A 19,737-nucleotide genomic window follows, 5' to 3' on the forward strand; every position below is an offset into this window, starting at 1 on the left:
GCCCCAGCATATGATCTATCCTGGAGAAAGTTCCATTAACACTAAAGAAGAATGTATATCCTGGTATTTTGGGATGCAGTGACCTATAATATGTCTGTTAGGTCTAATTCATTTATCACATTGTTCCTTTATTTCCTTATTGGTCCTTTGCCTAGTTGTTCTATCTATAGAAGAGAGTGGTGTATTTGAGGTTTCCCACTATTGTAGAAACATCTGTTACACCCTTCAGTTTTGCCAAAGTTTTCGTCATGTACTTTGGAGTTCCTTGATTGGGTGCATAAACATTTATGATTATTTCTTTTTGATGAATTGTCCCTTTTTAACATATAGTGCTCTTCTTTGTGTCTTATGACATCTTTGCATTTAAAGTCTATTTTGTCTGATATTTGTATAGGTGCCCCTGATTTCTTTTGGCTATAGCCTGTGTAGAATTTTTTTTTTTCCATTCTTACACTTTCAATCTCTTTGTGTCATTGTGTCTAAGATGAGTCTCTTGTAAACAGCATATAAATTGATCATACTTTTTAATCCCTTCTACCAGTCTGTATCTTTTAATTGGGGGGTTTAATCCATTCATATTCAAAGTTATTACTGTGAAGACAGTTTTTGAACTAACCATCTTATCCTTTGGTTTTTATTTGTCAGATCTATTTTTTTCCTGTTCTCTTTTTTTAATTCTTTTATGTTACCCTTACTAATACTCTTCAATTCTGTGCCCTTCTCCAGACCTTTCTTTCCTTTCTCTTTTCAGCCAACAGAACTCCCTCTCTTCTTGCAGGGCAGATCTCTTGTTAACAATTTCCCTCAGCATTTGTTTGCAAAAATTTAAAATTCTCCCTCACCTGTGAAGGACAGCTTGCTGGATAAAGAATTCTTGGCTGGCAATATTTCTCTTTCAGAATCCTAAATATGTCTTGCCACTGCCTTCTCACCTCCATTGTGCCTGTTGAGTAGTTAGTACTTAGGCCTCTATGGTTTCCCTTGCATGTGATGAATCACTTCTCTTTTGCTGCTTTCAGGACTTTCTCCTTCTCTTCAGCATTTGACAGTCTGATTAGTATGTATCTTGGAGTAGATCTATTTGGATTTCTTCTATTTGTAATTTGTTGGACTTCTTTCATTTGCATATTTATACCTTTTATAGAAGTTGGGAAGTTTTCCCCAACTATCTTCTCAAATACTCTTCCTAGTCCTTTATTCTTCTCTTCTCCTTTTGGGATACCAATGATTTATTTATGTATATATTTATTTATGTGCTTCATGTTGTCCATCATTTGCCTGAGATCCAGTTCAAATTTTTCAGTCTTTTTCACCATTTGTTTTTTGTGCATTCACTTTCAATTGCTTTGCCCTCTAGTTCACTTATTCTTCCTTCTGCCTCTTCAAATCTGCTGTTTTTTGTCTCTAGATATTTTTAATTTGATCTACAGTAACTTTCATTTCCATAAAGTCTGCTATTTTTCTAATTACTCTTTCAAATTCTTCTTTCTGCTCTTCTAGTGTCTTCTTAATGTTCTTTACACCTTTAGCCGACCCATTGAAGATGTTTTGGAAATTTGTGTGTACTTCTTGGATTAGTTGTTCCAAGTTCTGTGTCAACCTCAGTTTTTTAATTTGGTCACTTGGCTTGGCCATATCCTCTTGGATCTTTATATGCTTTGTGATTTTCTGTTGTTTTCCTAGCATTTGTTTATCGTAATAAGGTTATTTTGGGAGATGCAAGTCTATTTAGACATCTATATAAAATTTGGCAGAAGCTTAATTTGCCAGAGAGCACTTTCCTTGTCTTCCCAGCAGATATCTCTCTTGGAGTACCTCTTTCCCCATGCCCATTTTTCCTTGACTGTGGCTGCGTGCTAGGTGGGGCACAAACCAGGTGGAAATGTAGTCAGCACAGCAGTTGTCAATGCTCACTGGAGACTGCCATCCCTGGGGTGGGGGTAGGCATTGTGCAGTTCGGTGGGGAATCTACCTGATGGCACTGTGGGTCTGGTGATTCCTCTGGTCCAAGTGGATTAATCTTAGGCTGTGGAGCTGAAAGTTTCACCTTTCCCAGCCCTCAGCCAGCTTGGAAGTGCCCTGCTTTTTTGGGCCACAAGGTCCCTGCCTGCTATGCACCTGCAGGCCTCTGGGGTGGGGGAGGGGCTCTTGGTGCTTTCGTGTTGCACTGTCCCTCAGCCCTGCCTCTGTCTATGCATGCATGGGCCTCTGGGGAAGGGATACAGGCAGCACTACACAAACTATCTCTCACCTGCTAATTGTCTAATCGGCTCTCCTCAGCTCTGTGTCCCCTCTTCTCCCAAGGGCCACCCAATCCTCCCCAAAATCAGGCCCCTGAAACAGCCTGCCTCATGGTTGAGGGGTAGTCCTTTTAGTCGTAATTTCTCCGTTTTTTCATCCAGGGCCCCCTTATATATTGTGGAGGTCCTTCTCTGGCCACTTGTTCCCTGGAGCCGCTATATTGTGGAGGTCCTTCTCTGGCCACTTGTTCCCTGGAGCCGCTATCCCATTTGTTTTTCTGTCTTTTCTCTAGTTATTCCATGGGGGAGAATTTTGCTTTGCCTCTCCTATTCTGCCATCTTCCCAGAGGCCATGATAATTCTTATTAGGATTTAGTGGAACAAAATGGTCTCTTTTCCTGATAGTTATCATGAAACTCTTTGTTTTCTCTTTTGCTTTAGTTACCAGAGGACTCAGTAAAGCCTTGCACACCATATTGAAACACCTATTTCCCTTGCTCACTCCAGTCCACTACTCTTGTTCTTCTGTGACCTGACTGAAATGTGTTTGGAGATATGTGGGGTCTAAAACTAAGTAAATGGTGGAATATCTGCCCTTCCCTTTAGAATGGGCTTCTTGTTTGAAGAACCTTTCCCACTTCTGGGTCAGTGTCTCCCTTATGTCTTCCTCCATAAGATGAGTGCCCTGTAGTTGTCAGTTGGCTGACTGTGGAAGGGTTAATGTTTCCCAATACCAGGCACTGACACAGGCAGTAGGGGGAAATCTGGTTCATTTTGTTTCAAAATACTCCATACCTCAAATAAGTATAAGCAGCTGCAGTGTGGGATTGGGGCCAAAAGAAATCTGTGGCACGATGGACTCCAGCTGAGAGGAGTTTGTGTAACATGGGTCTGAGATCAGGCTCCATAACAAAACCATCAGGACCCAGTAGGAGAAGGTCCTTACATGTCACCCCAGTCACCCCCACAGCCACCACCCAAAGAAATGGGTTGCTTTTCCCTCCCCCCTCCAGAGCCCCATTTCTGTAATGGATTGAGCACACTACATTCAGTTCCTTGCAGTACTAGAAACACAGGACTATAAATTAAAGAAACGTTGGAATACAACGGACTTTTAGATATGCCATCTGCTTATTTGATCTCTGTAACTTGACTTAAAATAGCGGTCAACCCTGCAGCACACTCCTTCCTCCTCAGGCCCCTGGAAGATCTCAGTCAGGTAGAAATTGCAGCCACTGCATCTTTTGTTTTTTCCTTCATTTCCCAGTTTTTTTGGGGGGTGGGTAATAGCAGTTCAGCAAAACTTCTTCATTTTTTAGCTGATCCTTTTGTATCTTAATGCACTCTTGTATCTTAACTCCCTTTCTAAGGCTTTAATGCCTCATCTCCTCTTTGGACTGATCAAAAATCCCTTTTTCAGCCTAATGAGAAATTTTTTGCATTATGCTATTTGCAACACATTTGGGTTTTCCCCCTGTGTTTTTCTGTCATATGGGACAGTATCTTCCAGGCGGATGGCTAGAAGTCTTTAAGGTCTGACAGCTGTTTTTAGGTCTTCAGTTGTTTTTAGATTGTGTCTCAGGCATAGGGGCGATGTGGCTTATTTGTGGTTTTTCTCTCTCTCCCTAGTTTATAAAAAGTTCCCTTTTCCCTCCCATTTTTTGATGCTTTTTTGATAAACAGTTTAAACAATTATTTTAAAAAGTGTCTATTATTACAAAGAAAATTATTTTAGAGGAGGAAAACAAGAGTTAGAATACCATTTGCATTAAGTTAAGGAGGAGGCTTTTTTGTGTTTATTTTTATAGTTAGTTGCTAAATCATTGTAGACAGAGGAGAGTCACTTTTTCGCCTTAACTTCAGTTTTCTAATTTCTTAAAAAAGGTGGTAATGTTTGAATTGTTACTCACAGAATTGTTATATTAAAGAATGAGACCAGCTTTTCCTTACTGATTCTTTGAGTTGGTAGAATCGTTTAGTGGAATCCCCAGGAAACTGCAGTATTTACATATCCTCAATCCAGCTGGGAATAATTCATCCTCTAGCACAATGCTAGTTTTCTTTAGGTTTTCTCTCTACCTACTATTTTGAAGAAGTTTTTTAAAGAGATATTGCTGGGGGGGAGGGGTCTTCACTTAGGAGGAAGGGTGCATACAGGGAGAAGGAAAGGAAATGAAATTAAGTGCCTCATTATTTTTTCCACAGTGAAGTAGATATTAGAATTGTTTTCTACAGGTATTATTTTTTTTTCCCTCAAAAGTTTAAGCAGAATGTATACATCTGACTTAGGTTATATACTGATTTTAATTTTTAAGCTAACTTTTATTGCCAGCATAATTAGAGGTTTAGTGAAGGAAATTAGATTTTCTTATTTGGCTCTTGAACCTTCATATTGCTGAATAGTACATTGTGGGCCAAACAATATCTGGAAGAGATTATTCTCACTGTAGCAGAAGAAATTTCATAATCTACTGTCTTCAAAGAACATGGTACCTTGTCACATTTTCCCTATATCCTGGAAACAGAGGAAGTACTTAGTTCCACATGGCTGGAATTTGTTTTGCTTTGAACATAAGTGTATCTCTCTCCTAGCTTAATATTTCCTTAGTTTTTGAAAATACAGCAAAACTTGGTGTATGATGCTGCCTGCACTGTTCACTGTGATCCTATTTGACTTTTGGAAGCTTGCCTCTTATGCTTTGCGATTTGTCTTTTGTCTGACATGTCTTTCCCTTTCTCAAACATCAGGCACATGTGTGTCTGGGATTGTCCTGTAATTTGTAACAGTGTTCTTTAGCCTGATATACAAAATTACTAAGTTTATTCTTACTCATGCTTATTCTTATGGTTAGTACTGACATTTGAACACCCTCTTCCAATTAAAAACAGTTTCTTTTAGATGATGTTGTTTCTCCCCTTCCATCACCTCCTCTCCTTCCTCTCCCAAACTTACAGAAAAGTTGCAAGTACAGTGCAACAGAGGTACAAAAACCATTTTATCTCACCAAATCAATTAAGAGTGTATTGCTGACATGATGCCTAACACCCACAAATACCTTACAATGCATTTTCTAAAAACAAGGACATTCTTCTACATAGTCACAGGACACCCATCAAAATCAGGAAATTAACATCAACATCTCATTATCATCTAATCCTCAGATCCCATTCAAGTTTTCCCGAATTCCCCAATTGTGTCCTTTATAGCAAAGGATCCAGTTCAGAATTTTGCATTGCATTTTGCTGTCATGTCTCTTGTTTGTCTCCTTCAGCATGAAGCAGTTTCTCAATTTTTTTCTTGGCCTTTATGACCTTGATAATTTTGAAGATTACAGGTTAGTTATTTCTTAGGATGTCCCTCAGTTTGGTTTTGTCCCATGTTTCCTCTTGATTCCAGTTTGAATCTTTGGCAGGAATATCACAGAAGTGATGCTGTGTTCTTCTCACTGCAGCCTATCAGGTGTCACACAGTATTGATTTGTCCCCTTGCTGGTGACATTTATTTTGATCACTTGATTAAAGTGGTGTCTTCCAGACTCTCCAGTGCAAAGTTACTGTTTCACTTTGTTATTAATAATTATTTTATGGGGAAGTACTTTGAGTCTAAGTAAATATCCCATTTCTCAGCAAAATTTAAATTTATTTATATTAAAATGAACTCATGGATTCCTATTTTATTCAAAAGGTTATAATCTGTTGCTGTCTCTTTTGAGGATCAGGAATGTCCAGTTTTGGCCATTGGATGCCCTTCAAGCTAGTTTATTTGTTTTTTTTATATGCACCCATAAGTCTTTGAGTACTGTCTTACTTTCTGGCACAGAAAGATGTTGTGAGTCATCATGAACTTTCCCTGCTCCAGCACTGGAATCAGACATTTCTCCAAAGAGCCCTGGTTCCTTTTGGTAGAGAATGGTATTTAGAGACCAAGATCTAAGCACTAGGTGTGCTCATTGTTGTGGGGGTATCTCTGCCCCCAGGCCTTTCAGGGTGCACACACACACATTTACACTCATACTAATTTCTTTATAGCCATTGAAAACCATGAATTGATACCTCTGTCTTCTCCTTTCCTGGATTCCCCCTCACCTTTCAGGCTCTGACACCTCCTTTGGGTTGCCTTTCCATGGGGACATCCTTCTCCCTTCATGTAGTCTCTTGACGTTCTGCATTAGGCTGCCCTTACATTGGTAAAAACTTATGACTTTCTCAACTCTGCAAATAAACTCACTCCCTTCCCCTCCCAGGGGTATAAGTCTCTCCGGCAAACGTGGGTCATAACTCTCAGGGATGAGCCTGGGCCTGGCATCGTGGGATTGAGAATGCCTTCTTGGCCAAAAGGAAGAAAAGAAATGGAACACAATAAAGTTTCAGTAGCTAAGAGATCCCAAATAGAGTTGAGGGGTCATTTGAAGTATCCGGCAAACTTTAGCCGGATACTTCAAACTACCACAGTATTCCAAGCCCCAACCAACAGTATTCCTGAAAACCCTAGGGAGTGCCCTGAGCTCTATCTAAGTTTCTATGAAAGTTTTTCTTGGTAAGTTTATTTTTTCAGAAACTTTAGGCCCCCTGATTGATCCCATGCCAGATAAGCCCCGAAACCCAGAGGTACCAGTCTCTCCAAGAACATCAACCAGTTTCATTCCTCTATCCCATAAGGTCAACACCCCTTTCCAGCATGAAGAAGTTAAAATGGTCTTTGCCCACATATCCCTGAAGATTCAGAGAATGATCAAATGAGAGGGCGGAGGCATAACTGAGAAATTAGGGTTTAACAAATTCCTGTGACTACTGACTCATTACATAGTCTTTTTTTTTTTCTAAGTGTCTAGTGTTTTAGAATAGCCAGAAGGAAATACCTGAAGTTGTTGAACTGCAATCCAGTAGCCCTGATCTTTGATAATGACTATATAACTATATGGCACACAAAAAAAGTCAGTTGCCCGTGTTTGTGTGGATCTACTTCTGGATTTTTTGTTCTGTTCCACTGATCTATATATCTATCTCTGACAATACTACACTGTCTTAGTTAACTTCCATCTATGGTAAGTCTTAAAATTGGGTAAAGCGCCACAGTACTGGTCAATGGTGGGGTGGGGGGTAAGGGGTATGGAATGTTAGGGGTTTTCTTGTTTATTTTTATTTCTTTTTCTGGAGTAATGCAAATGTTCTAAAAATGATCATGGTGATGAATGCGCAAGTATGTGATGATACTATGAACCACTGATTGTATACTTTGGATGGGTTGTATGGTGTGTGAGTATATCTCAATAAAATTACGTAAAAAACTTATGACTTTCTTAAAAATAAGTTAAATAAATAAACAAATAAATAAATTTTCTTGCAGGCTTTCCATTAGGGGCAATTTTATTTAAAAGACATGTTCAAAAATCTGTAAAACAGCATTTTAGAAATAAAATTTTTCTATTAATATAATTTTTTTTCGTGAAGACATACACAAACTGCGCATATTTAAAGTGTGTAATTTGTTTTGTTTTGACATATGTGTTAACCTGTGAAACCATCACCACACTCAAAATAGTGAAGATATCCGCAACCCCCTTTCAGTATTTTAAAGATGTTGATCCCTGTCTTCTTGCTTGCATTGTTTCTGATGAGAATTCTGCTGTCATCCTTAACTGTGTTCCTCTCTATGCCACATGTCTTTTTTACCTATGGTTGTTTGAAAGATTTTCTCTTAATTACCATTTTTTGATCAATTTGATTATGATGTTCCTTTGTGCATTTTTCTTTGTGTTTCTTGTGCTTGGGGTTAATAGAGCTTCTTGAATCTGTGGGTTTATAGTTTTTATCAGTTTGGAAATTTTTGGAAATTAAAAGTATTTTTCTGACTTCTTTCCTTTCATGACTGGTTGAAATTTTCCCACAGTTCACTGATATTCTGTTTTTTTTTATTATTCTTTTTTTTTTCTCTCATTGTTTCATTGTGGATTGTTCCTACTTCTATTACTTCACTAGTCTTTTCTTCTGCAATGCTGTTAATCATATCCTGTGTATTTTTCATTTTATACATTATATTTTTCATCTCTAAAAGTATTATTTGGGTCTGTGTTATATCTTTTATGTTTTTATTTAACTTTTTAAGCATGAAATATAGCTAAAATAACTTTTTTTAAGAAAAAACATACAAATTTTAATATTGTATGTTGTCTGTCAATTCTGATTATAAATTAAGTTGTTTTAAGGATTTAGAATACATGACTTTATTAAAATTAAGTTAAATTAGCCCCACACACTTACCAACTGCTTTAAAGATAGATGAGATATAAATACACAGAAAAGCACCAATATTACTTTATATGAATGTTTTAGGGTAAAGTCATACTTGGTGGTTGTGATGGTTTTGTACATGTGTCAACTTGGCCGGGTGATGGTGTCTAGTTGTTTGGTCAAGCAAGCACTGGCCTGATTGTTGCTGTGAGGATATTTCGTGGTTTTAAATCATCAGTCAGTTAATTGCATCTATGAATGATTACATCTACAATTAACTGAGAAGAATACCTTCAACAGTGAGAAAAGTCTCATGCAGGCAGTTGAAGTTCTTAAAAGGAGAAGTGATGATTTAAGCAGTCAGAGAGAGAATTTCCATCTTTGCTTCAGCCAGTCAGTTTCTTCTGGGGGATTCATTGAAAACCCTTACTGGAGTTTCCAGCTTGTATCCCCATGGTTGCACAAGCCAATTCCTATTAAAAAAATCTTACAATATTTACCATTATTACTAATTATTTACTGTTATTACTATTTACATAATATTTACTACAACATATTATAATGTATATATATCTCAGTTCTGTTTCCCTAGAGAGCCCTGACTAATACAGAGATTTGGTACTAGGAATGGTTCCTGAGAAACAGAATCTTAAGTATGAGATCTCTGAGTTGGTTGGGTTTTTGGAATTGGTTGCCTAATCTGATTAGATTCAAAGGCACTAACAACTCTGTTTCCAATGATAAAGATGGCACTGATAGTCCATGATGTGAGTTGGCAATAGAAATATGCAAATGTCACCACTGGACGTGGCTACTCAAATGCTTATAAGAGACAAGACTCTGGGTGAGAGTGTTTTTGACACCTTAACAGACTTCTGTGGAGTTAAAAAGTATAATGATTAAAATAACTACTTTAATGGGCTTGTCTGCTAGTTCTAACATTTGTGTCAGTTCTGGGTTTCTTTTAATTGAGTGATTTTTCTCCTAATTGTAGGTCATATTTTTCTGCTTCTTTGCATGACTGGTAGTCACTGATTGGATGCCAGATTATGTGAATTTTACCTTGCTAGATGCTGGCTATTTTTATGTTTCCATAAATATTCTTAAGCTTTGTTGTGAAGCATAATTAGTTACTTGGACACAGTTTGATCTTTCAAGTCTTGCTTTTAAGATTTGTTAGATGGGATCAGTGCAGTGTTTAGTCTAGGACTAATTATTCCCCACTACTAAGCCAAGGTGCTTCTGAGCACGTTACCCAAAGTCCCATGAATTATGAGGTTTTCTAGTCTCCCTAGTGGGAACAGGGATTTTTTTCCCTGTTCGGTAGGAACACTAGGTAGTGGCCCTTGTAGTCATTTTAGGTGTATTTTCCCTGCCCTCTAATACTTTCCTTACCTGCATGTGCTCATCAGTTCTCTGTTGCGTAGTCAAGGGAAAACCTCTGCAAATGTCTGGGGTTTTCTCTCTGTCCAGTTCTCTCCAATCTGACACTGTTCTGTGAACTCTAGCCACCTTAACATTCCTGGATTCTCAGCTCCATTTTTTCAACTAGGGAGTTCCTTGATCTCCACCTGGATCCCCCCTCCCTAGGCAATTATGGGGCTCATCTTTTTACCCCCCTCCTCTCAGGGACCATTGTCCTTGGTTGCCTGAGAACCTTGAAAACCACTGTTTTATATAGTTTATCTTTTTTTGTTGGTGGTGTTATTGCAGACAGGCAGCTAAATCTGGTTCTTGTTACTCCATCTTTGCCCTATATACTCTTTTTCTGTAAAAAATTTAAATGCCCATAACACTCCCACCTTAGGGTATATAGGTATACATATCCTTTCATATATATGTATATATTATCTATGTATGTATATTTTCTCAAGTGGGATTAATTATATACTCACACGCATATTTTTAATGCAATTTTATTGAGGTATATTCACATACCATACAAACATCCAAAGTCACACACATATATTTTGAATGTAATTTAATTTTTACTGGGTGTATAAAATTGAGTTGCATGTAAACATACTTCAACTCAGATGGCAAGTACTATGTTATTGGATATTTAGATTGTTTCTAAAATTTTCCGTACATACATAATCCTGCATTAAGCATCCTTATAGCAAATCTTTCCCTTAATATTAATTCTTTCCACAGTTTGTAATTCCTAGTTGTGGGGTTACACACACTCTGATTCAGCATACTTTGTAGGATCTTGATGCAGACCACACACACACACACACACACACACACACACACATCCGTATTGCCTTCCAGAAAGGTTGTAACAGTTGCATCTACACTGGAAATGTATTTGAGTCCCTAGCTTCCCATATCATGGCAAACACATCTGAAAACTATCTTTCAACTCTAAATTGCTTATGCTGAGGTACAGTTTTAAATCATGCTGCTTCAGTTCAAGTGCTCAGAATTGCTTTTGATTTATTCTTCTAAAGGTGCTTAAAGTTCAAGCTACTTGAGACCTTAAATAATGGAAGATGACTTAGTCATCAGAATCCCTTTGTACAAAACTGTTTTTCTGGACTGAATCACTTTTCTCACTACAGCCACACACCCCGCTGTTCTAACCAGCCATTTTGGCACTTGCCCCTCCCCCACTGCTTTCTTTTCTTCCCATTTTCCCTTCCCACAACCTCCACTAATATGAATGTGTTTATTCATAGTCATTCCATACTAGGTCATTTGGTAGTCACTCCTGATATTAGGAATATGCACTTGCTCTTAAAAGGAAATATCTTTCAAGACTGCTCCATCTCCACCGGCTGTGGTTGGAAGAGTCTCAGCCAGAGGCTTGGTTATAGAGGCGGTAATTATCCTTGTCTTGGGAACTATGGGGCAGGGAACTCCCAGCACACCCCAGATTGGTGACTCCTGCCTTAAGCATTCCTTAGTAGAAAGGGATCCACCCTATCCTTTAGGGTATTTCCTTCATTAGGTGGAAATCCTAATTCCTGTAATTGCTATTTGTCTTTCCACTGCTCTGAGTCCCTCTGCAAACGGCTGAAGTTCATGGCATGGAGGTGCCAAGATCAAGTGTTCAGACACTGTGGGCTGTGGGCTCAGGGAAGAAACAGGGCAGTATTACCTCTGTCTCTTTCCCAAATAGAACTTTCATCTAATTCTCCTACCTTTCAAGAGGATTTTCTCAGTCCTCTTGGTTGACTTCTCTTCCTTTCTTTCCCCCTAAAGCATACATCCCATCCCCTTCTCTTCTTGTCCTTTCTCTTGGTGTCTGACTCAGAAACCTGCAATTCCAGCCCATTCCTGATCTACTGTTCCTAAATGGCAAACCTTTCCCCATTTTCTAAGCACTGTGTTATAACACAAACTAACTTGAACTTGACACTGTAAACAGGGTTTGGCCCAACATCCTTTGCCCTAATAGTGACAGCTGTTTCAAGAGAATTCCACAGATTGTTCCACATTTCCTGGTTATTTTGACAGGTTTTAGGATAGCATCTCTTCTCATCAGGACACTGTTGTAAAGTGAAAACTCTATCCCTGTCAATACAGAGCCTTTGAAACCAGGACAATGAGTTTATTTAAACAATTTTCAGTCTGTTTTTTTCAGTTGCTAAAATAATGGATTTTGCAATTATAAAGTATATGTAAAGTAGTGTTTGTGGTATGTGCGTTTCTCTTCCTACAGTCAGCATGAAAAGGATAGGCTAGCTGTAGTCTTTCTTTTGACTGCATCAGCTGAGTGCCACATGGAAAGAATGATAGGCTTTTAGGCCAAATGTGCAATAAAAGGTCTGATTGAAAAGCTGGAAAAGCAAGTGGAAAAACTGATCCTATATGTGGAAAAGGAAAGACTTCAGAACATGAACTATGTTGTCTTCTATGTGTATACTGAAGCAAGATCTTGGGCCTGATACTTCAAGGAAGAGAGGAAAGTTTCTGCAACCACAGGTGGAGATGATATTTTAAAACAAAACATGAGGAGCTTATTTGGTGTCTTAAGTGCATTTCTGATTTCTTTGTTCTAACCCAGCATGGGAGGCTAATGGACTCTGAAAGTGATCACAGCTTTCTTCTCCCAGCTGGTCCATTTGGTCACCATGTTCAGGGGAGACAGTGGGAAGGATAGATTAGAGAGCCCAGCTGCAAAATGTAGCATGGCCATCTCTCTGTTACCCTTGCTTTTCCGTTTTGGTTCTTTAAGCCTAAAATTCTCATTTTATCAACTTTACATATAAAATTACAAACAAACAAAAATAAAGTCTAGAAATAAATACATTTAGAAATCAAGCATTGATTGACTTCTTCAAGAGGTGAAGAATTTTTTTTTTTTTTTTTTTTGCCATTTCCTAGAGTTTTTATCATAGTTCATTCGAGTTTCAATTGTGCAGTTATTCTTTTGATAATTACAGAACCTGCAGTCTTCCTGGTAACCACTGTCATCACAGGTATTCTGTATTTTCATGGATTGATTGTGGATTATCAGTCTGTGTGTGCCAAAGTTTCTCTGAGCACATCATTTGATTTGGTCACATGATTAGTTGCATTACATCATCAAGGGGATTTTTCAGGGTGAAATGTATCTTGGTTATTCTATATCTTAAAATGTCTTGTTCTTGCTAGTACAGGTAAATGCTGGCTTGACTCTGAGTGTAGAATTTTTGAGTTATTAATATTCCTGACAAAACCTTGAAAGTTGTTCCTTTGTCTTTTGTGGCCAGGAAGGTGGGCTGTCTCCAGCCAAACTTTTTTTTCCTCTTGTGATTTGAATTTTCCCACTTGATTTTTTTAATAGGAATTCTTTTAATTCTTGAAGTTTAGTAACTAAACAAGCCTGCATTTCAGCTGTAGATCATGTACTTCTTATCTTTCTTGGAATGTGGTCAAATTTAATATCTTCTTCCTTTAAGGAAAGTTTACTTTAGCTGTATTGTTAAATAACTTCTGTTCCATTTGTTCCTCTCAGGTATACCGGTTGTCCTCAGTTGAGTCACTATTTTCTTTGGCCATATGTTGACTCTGTATTTTCTGTGCTCCGTATCCATCACTTCTAATCAATCTAGTAACTGCCATGATTTTGTAATTTCCTTCTGCACTGGGTGAGTTTTCTCAGGCCAATCTTCCATGACATCAACTTGGTTTTCTGCAATGTCATTTCTGCCTCTTGTTTTAAATTTTTGGTTTCAGCAGTGATTTTTTTATTTACCCTTTTAAAATCAAAGTTACAAATTTTGTAATTTAAAATGTCAAAAAGCTCTATGAAGCTTTTTGAAAAAAAGAAATCCCTGCTCCTTCCCTACCAATTTACCTTCACCCTAGCTTCTACTTTCAGCTGCTTTGTTTGGTGTTTGCATTGCATCTCTAAGAATTATTTCTACTTTTTGATATTTCAGTTCCCATGTGAAAGGAGTACCATACACCATAATTCCTATATCTCATGTTGTATTATATTATTTTGCCATGATTTTGCTTAAGTCATTATTCAGTGTTGATGTTATTATGACTTTTTAAATGTAGTTCATAACTGAGTCAAGTAAACTTCTATGAATCCTTTTCCTTTTTTTTTTTGCCAATTCTCTTTTCTCTTATAACTTAATAATTCTTTTTATGTTTGCTTAGATTTCTATGTGCTTATTACTCATTTAACACCAAAGTCTCTGCCAACTACAGAAATCTGTTTTCAATATATTCAGATAGATCAGTTATTCCATCAACGCTACTTTTTGACTCTTCTCACCTGTCATCCAAGGTTGTCCCTTTATAATTATACCAGGGAGTCCCTTTGTTGTCCTTTTATATTGAACTCTTCTTTCCTGTATCTTGTCTTTCTTTTTCTTTGGCCTCCTCCTCCCCCAACATGTTGGAAGAGCGAAGAGCGCATCCTCCAGTAGAATGCTAGGCTGTGAATAACTTTCCCTCATTCTCCATTGTCTTCTGGCTTCCAGCCTTGCTGTTGAGAAGCCCAAAGCCTTTCTGAAGTCTTAATCCTTCCTATATGAGCACCCCCCCTCACACACACTTTCTGATAGTTTATAGGATTATTATTATTTTTTAATCCCCAAAGTTCAAAACATGTCACAATGATGACCTTAATGTGGGTGTATTAAAATCCATTGAAGTGGGCAGGGACGTACTCAGTGGACCATTACAATCTACAAACTTATGACCTTCCAATCTGGGAAATGTTTTCAGTTAGTTATTGATTTTTTTTCTCCTCCATTTCCTCTACTCTTTCATTCTGGAATTGCTTCTATATGGTTTTAGACCTCCTGGACTAGTCTTCTTTCTTATTTTTTATTTTCTAATTTTCTTCACTTTGTTCTTTACTTTTAGGGTGAGATACATAGATATAGATCTATAAATATGGTAATTATCAGTTTCTAAGCATCCTGCTTTTGTTTCAGTGAGTGCAATATCTTTGTCCTGATGTTACTATTATCAACCTTTTCATCTGTTCAGATTCCAGAGATAAGCATCTTCCCATCTCATGCCTTAGATGGTATATTGGTTGACATTGGATTGCTTGTTAGCACTGGTACTTCTCTCTCATTTTCTTGGTGCTCCAAGTTTGGGGTTCAGAACTTTTTTTACTTAGTTCCTGCCAGTCTGTAGAGATGTCTACAGAGGGATACACAAGTTTCAAGTCTGATTTTTTTTTCTCATTTGATCTAGATTGTTCTATATTCGTGTAACACTTTTCTAAACCTTTGAAGATAAATTTATCCTTTCCTTGTTTTGGCATTGGTGGCTTCTTCTTTCCTCTTTTAATAATTTTTGTTCATCTGTTCTGTTTTGGGAGTAAAGACTTTAAAATATTTACCCATACAGCTATTTTCTTTTTTTCCTGGAAGCTCTGGCTTATCTTTTGCTTCCCCAAATTTACTTTCTGTTTTGTCTGATGTGGTGTTCACTGCCTTCAATCAAAGTTTATAATTCAGATTTTCTTTTTTGTTTGTTTAATGCAAACTCTTTTCTGATCTCATATTTCTTTCCATGACTACCTACTCTATTTTCAAAGATGCTGCTATAGCCTCAGAATTTTAAGACATTAAATTAAGAATTTAGAAATTATTAGAAATTTTCTAAAGTTTTCTTTTTTATGGAGTACATATATTTCTTAAGTAAATATTTGCTCAGATTCTAGAGTCACCCCTTCTTTTTAACCATAATATATTTCATATGCCTGGTGGATTTGGATTTTTCTGTTATTTGTTCTTAGAAAGGGAAGCTTATGCATATTCAGTATGGCTATTGCTCTGTGTTCTTTCAAGAGATGGGTATGAGTCACTGCTTGACTCAAGTTCAGATGAAGGAAAAGGGTTAGGTTTGTAGGAGATTAATTTACCAATTAGAAATTTGTCTTCCTGGGAGGCCTGGGAAGGGAGCCAGCGCCAGCTCCAGAAGTAATCAAAGGAAGTTTGCCTCAGAACCAGGGAATTTCTTTTAGGTGTTTGGTGTGCCGCTCAGTAATTAACAAGGTCATTGTCACCTGGCATAGCTGACCTTGTCAGAAGCCAGGTAGTTATATTTTTTCCTTCACGTGTTTTCTGGGGGCAGTCATCATAGCCACATGTAAATCAGAAATAAATGCAGCCAGGGATTACTTGCTTGGTTGATCCCTGGAGTCAGGAACCTCCACCCCTTTAAAAAAAATTTTTTTTTATTCCAATAATATATATACAACCAAAAATTTCCTATTTTAACCACTTTATAGTATATAATTCAGTAGTGTTAATGACATTCACAGTGTTGTGCTACCATCACATGATAACATCCATTACCAAAAGTTTTCTATCACCTCAAACAAAAGCGCTGTCCAATTAAGCATTAACTCCCCATTCTCTACCCCACCCCTGCCCCGGTAACCTATATTTTAATTTCTGACTCTATGAATTTGCATTTTCTAATTATTTCATGTAAGTGATATCATACAATATTCTTTTCTGTGTCTGGCTTATTTCACTCAGCGTGATGGCTGTCTTCCAGGTTCATCCATGTTGTAGCATGTATCAGAATTTCTTTCCTGTTTATAGCTGAATAGTATTCCATTGTGTGTATATGCCAAATTTTTGTTTATCTGTTCTTCTGTTGATAGACACTTGGGTTCCTTCCGCCTTTTGGCAATTGGGAATAAGGCAGCTATGAACATTGATGTACAAATATCTGTTTGAGTGCCTGCTTTCAATTATTTGGGGTATATTCCTATAAGTGGGATTGCCAGGTCATACAGTAAGTCTATACTTAACTTCAGGAACCCTTTTTAAAGGAATGAGTGTATGCTAATTGTTCCCCAACTCTCCTTCGGCTTACGGGTTCCCTTCTCATCCCTCTAAACTAGGGTTATCATATCGGTCTATTGGGCTCTCCACTGTTTATTTTCTGTATGTGCAGTTGCATTTTCACACAAATGGAGTGTTTTGTCTTAGTATTTCTGTCAACCTCCAATGTTGATTATTTCCCACATATATTTCTGGAAATTTAAGCACTAGCTGGAATCCGTCTTTATCTAGGACTGATTCAGCTATTTCCTATTTATATAGTTAATTGATTATTTCTATGACAATTGGTCCAGCAAAATGAGTTTATGTAGCTTTCTTATTTGGAATTGTATTTTATATATGCATTTTGAATTTTAGGGGAAAAATATTGAGGTAATTCATGTCCAGTGAACTGAGGGAAGTGGATGAATTGATAAGTAAATGGTAACGCTCATCTTTTGCAAGTGAGGAGATAGAAAGGTAGTTTTGTGGGTTTTGAGAAAAGGTGATATAAGGTAGAAGAGATGCCTAGGAAAGTGGAAAATGCAGTCAAATAGGAAAGAGGAGAAGGGGGCAACAACAGTGAATGGCCCACAGGTAGCTGGAAAGTCTGAGGTTTGCGGGGCTAATCCACACTCTTTGTGGTTTTCTGTAGCTGGAGTGCAGTCTTGGAGCTCAAGCAAAGGAAATGGAGAGTTACGTTAATGCCAGATTGGGAGATTTGCAGAACATGTATCCAGGTACTTGAAAGAGTTCAAAGCAAAGAGGGATGTTTTTCTTTAAAGCTTTTTTGGGAACTCTCTCTGGGGCTTTGGGAATGTAAGGGGCCTAGTTTGTCCAAATCAACCAGCTTACTCTCCTAGAGACCTAATGGCATTATTACTTAGGGTATTGTCTTTTTTTGTCATCCTGTCCAATTCCCCATGATTCATATACTTTTGTAAATAAATTGTCAAGTAAATACATTTCATAGATGTAAGACATCACTGCCGAGAGAGCTGATTTATATCCTTTGAGGTACTATTGCTGAGCTCTTATATTTGCAGACTTAAGTAACCATTCATCATTTTATAAAGGGTTCTTGTTAGGTGAGAACGGGTTCAACAAAAGGCTCAAAACTAGATAGGTCTTGAATATTTTAGGGAAGGCAATTAATTTTCCAATCTTATTTTCTTCTGGAAAATATGACACTAATAATCTAAATTATTCTGTATGCCTCTCAAAGATAGGTCACATAAATCCAAACTGAGGATTAAAGTTATAAAAGTTTTATATAAACGAGAGCAGCATAGGGCTCCCCTTTTCAGTGTTAAAGGAAAATAGTTACCTTGCAGGTCATATGACTTTTTTCCTGTTTCATTCAGTATTATTGGAAATTTTTACTTAAAAAGACTCCATGCACTTTCCATCTCCTTTTGATTAGTCTATGGAGGATTAGTCTATGGAAAAATCATGGACCCTGGAGTTGGAGCTGGTGTCAGGTCTCAGAGTTCTCATTTTGTGGCCTTTGGTTCTGTTGCATAACCTTTCAAAGCCTCAAGACTTCTCATCTATGAAATGAGTTAATAATATCTGCATCAAATTGCATGTTATGGATTGCATCATGTTCCCAATACAGATACATTCAAGTCCTATCCCACGGTCTGGTGTGGTGTGAACCCACATGTAAGTAGGGTCTTTGAAGATGTTATCAGTGAAGGTGAGGCCAAACTGATTCAGGGACTGAAACCCTTACAAGCAGAGGAAATTTGGATACGGTCAGGAAGAGGAGACAGATGGGGAGAGAGATGGCCATGTGACAGAGGCAGAGAGTAACGTATGGACTGCTAGGAAGCTACCACCAGACTGCTGAGTGCTGAGGAGTTCAGAGAAAGCCTGGTCCTGCTGACACCTTGATTTTGGGCTTTGGACATTACTGTGAGTGATAAATTCCTGTTGTTTAAGCCAACTAATATGTGCTACTTGGGTACAGTAGTACTGCAAACTAAGGCACTGTGTGTGACATGACTACTCCATTTCATGTGTGAAATGACTGGTCCATTTCACTGTATGTGACATGTGTGGGATTGTGTAGGTTTTCATTAAATCTCAGTTTCCTACGTCCCCCTGTACTGTTAGCACTGATGCCCTATGGCACATTTGTTTCATGGGTCACGTAGATGTTTATATAAAAATAAGGTGCCCAGTACTCACCCATCAGGCAACTCTGTGAACTCTGTGAAAATTAAAAATATTTTAAGGTTATATTGCTTAATGACTTAGCTTTGCCAGAAATGATATTGGACCTGAGCACACAATTTGAGTCTTTAAGAATGGACTCTTGCTTGCCTTCTTGTTTTGTTTTTGTTATCATGCCAGATAGATAAATAGATAGATTTATCTGTCCACCCCACTTATAATAGAACAAGATAAATGAATTATAAATACACATGAGAAAGGAAAATAAAAGTTGAGGCAGGTACAAACTGATGCCAGGAATAAGTTCAGTACAAAACAGCATACCATTGGGTCCTGTAATTTTCTGTCTGTGGTCTTGGGGTTTTAGCAGCCATCATGAAAAATCAAAGGGACTCCTATATACATGTGCCTTTCTCATTTACATTCATAGCATGGTAAATAATGAGTCTTTTTTCCTTGTACTGGGACTAAGGAAAGCATCAGTGTTATCTCAGGGCGGCTAGTGAATTCTGTGTTGAATCTTATACCAAGATATCTTATTTGTTACTTATTGATTCTTATTTATTAATAAAAATAGTCACTCCAGTAGGGGATAAGAAATAGGAAGGCACCATTGTTCTAAACAATTAACAAAATAAAGTGATTGAAAGTGTAGTATGACAGGTAATACACAGAGACAGAATGAAAATCAAACTTTAAGTTCAAAGAGATTGCTACCAAACTTAGATCGTTTCTTTGGAAGGCAGTTCTTTTGAGGTTATGTGACTTGCCCAGCATCATCCAGCTAATACAGAGTATCACCATGGGATCTTGAGTCCAAAGATTTGGAATAAGCATCTAATTCTACCACT

The 19,737-nt window shown here is 37.7% G+C and overlaps 1 protein-coding gene across 8 annotated transcripts in view; it reads left to right on the forward strand.

The window, feature by feature from the left end:
• The window catches only part of LPAR1 (lysophosphatidic acid receptor 1), a 177,832-nt gene that overhangs the window by 51,962 nt on the left and 106,133 nt on the right, over positions 1 to 19,737 (forward strand). The window contains exon 2 of one of the 8 annotated variants that reach the window (XM_037798043.1): positions 17,364 to 17,448. The exons of the other annotated variants lie outside the window; for them this stretch is intronic. The gene's annotated coding sequence lies outside the window, so the exon portion shown is untranslated. The remainder of the gene's footprint in view (positions 1 to 17,363; positions 17,449 to 19,737) is intronic. 8 annotated transcript variants of the gene reach the window in all.

Source organism: Choloepus didactylus, chromosome 10, assembly GCF_015220235.1.
Source record: "Choloepus didactylus isolate mChoDid1 chromosome 10, mChoDid1.pri, whole genome shotgun sequence".
NCBI classification, from domain to species: Eukaryota; Metazoa; Chordata; class Mammalia; order Pilosa; family Megalonychidae; genus Choloepus; species Choloepus didactylus.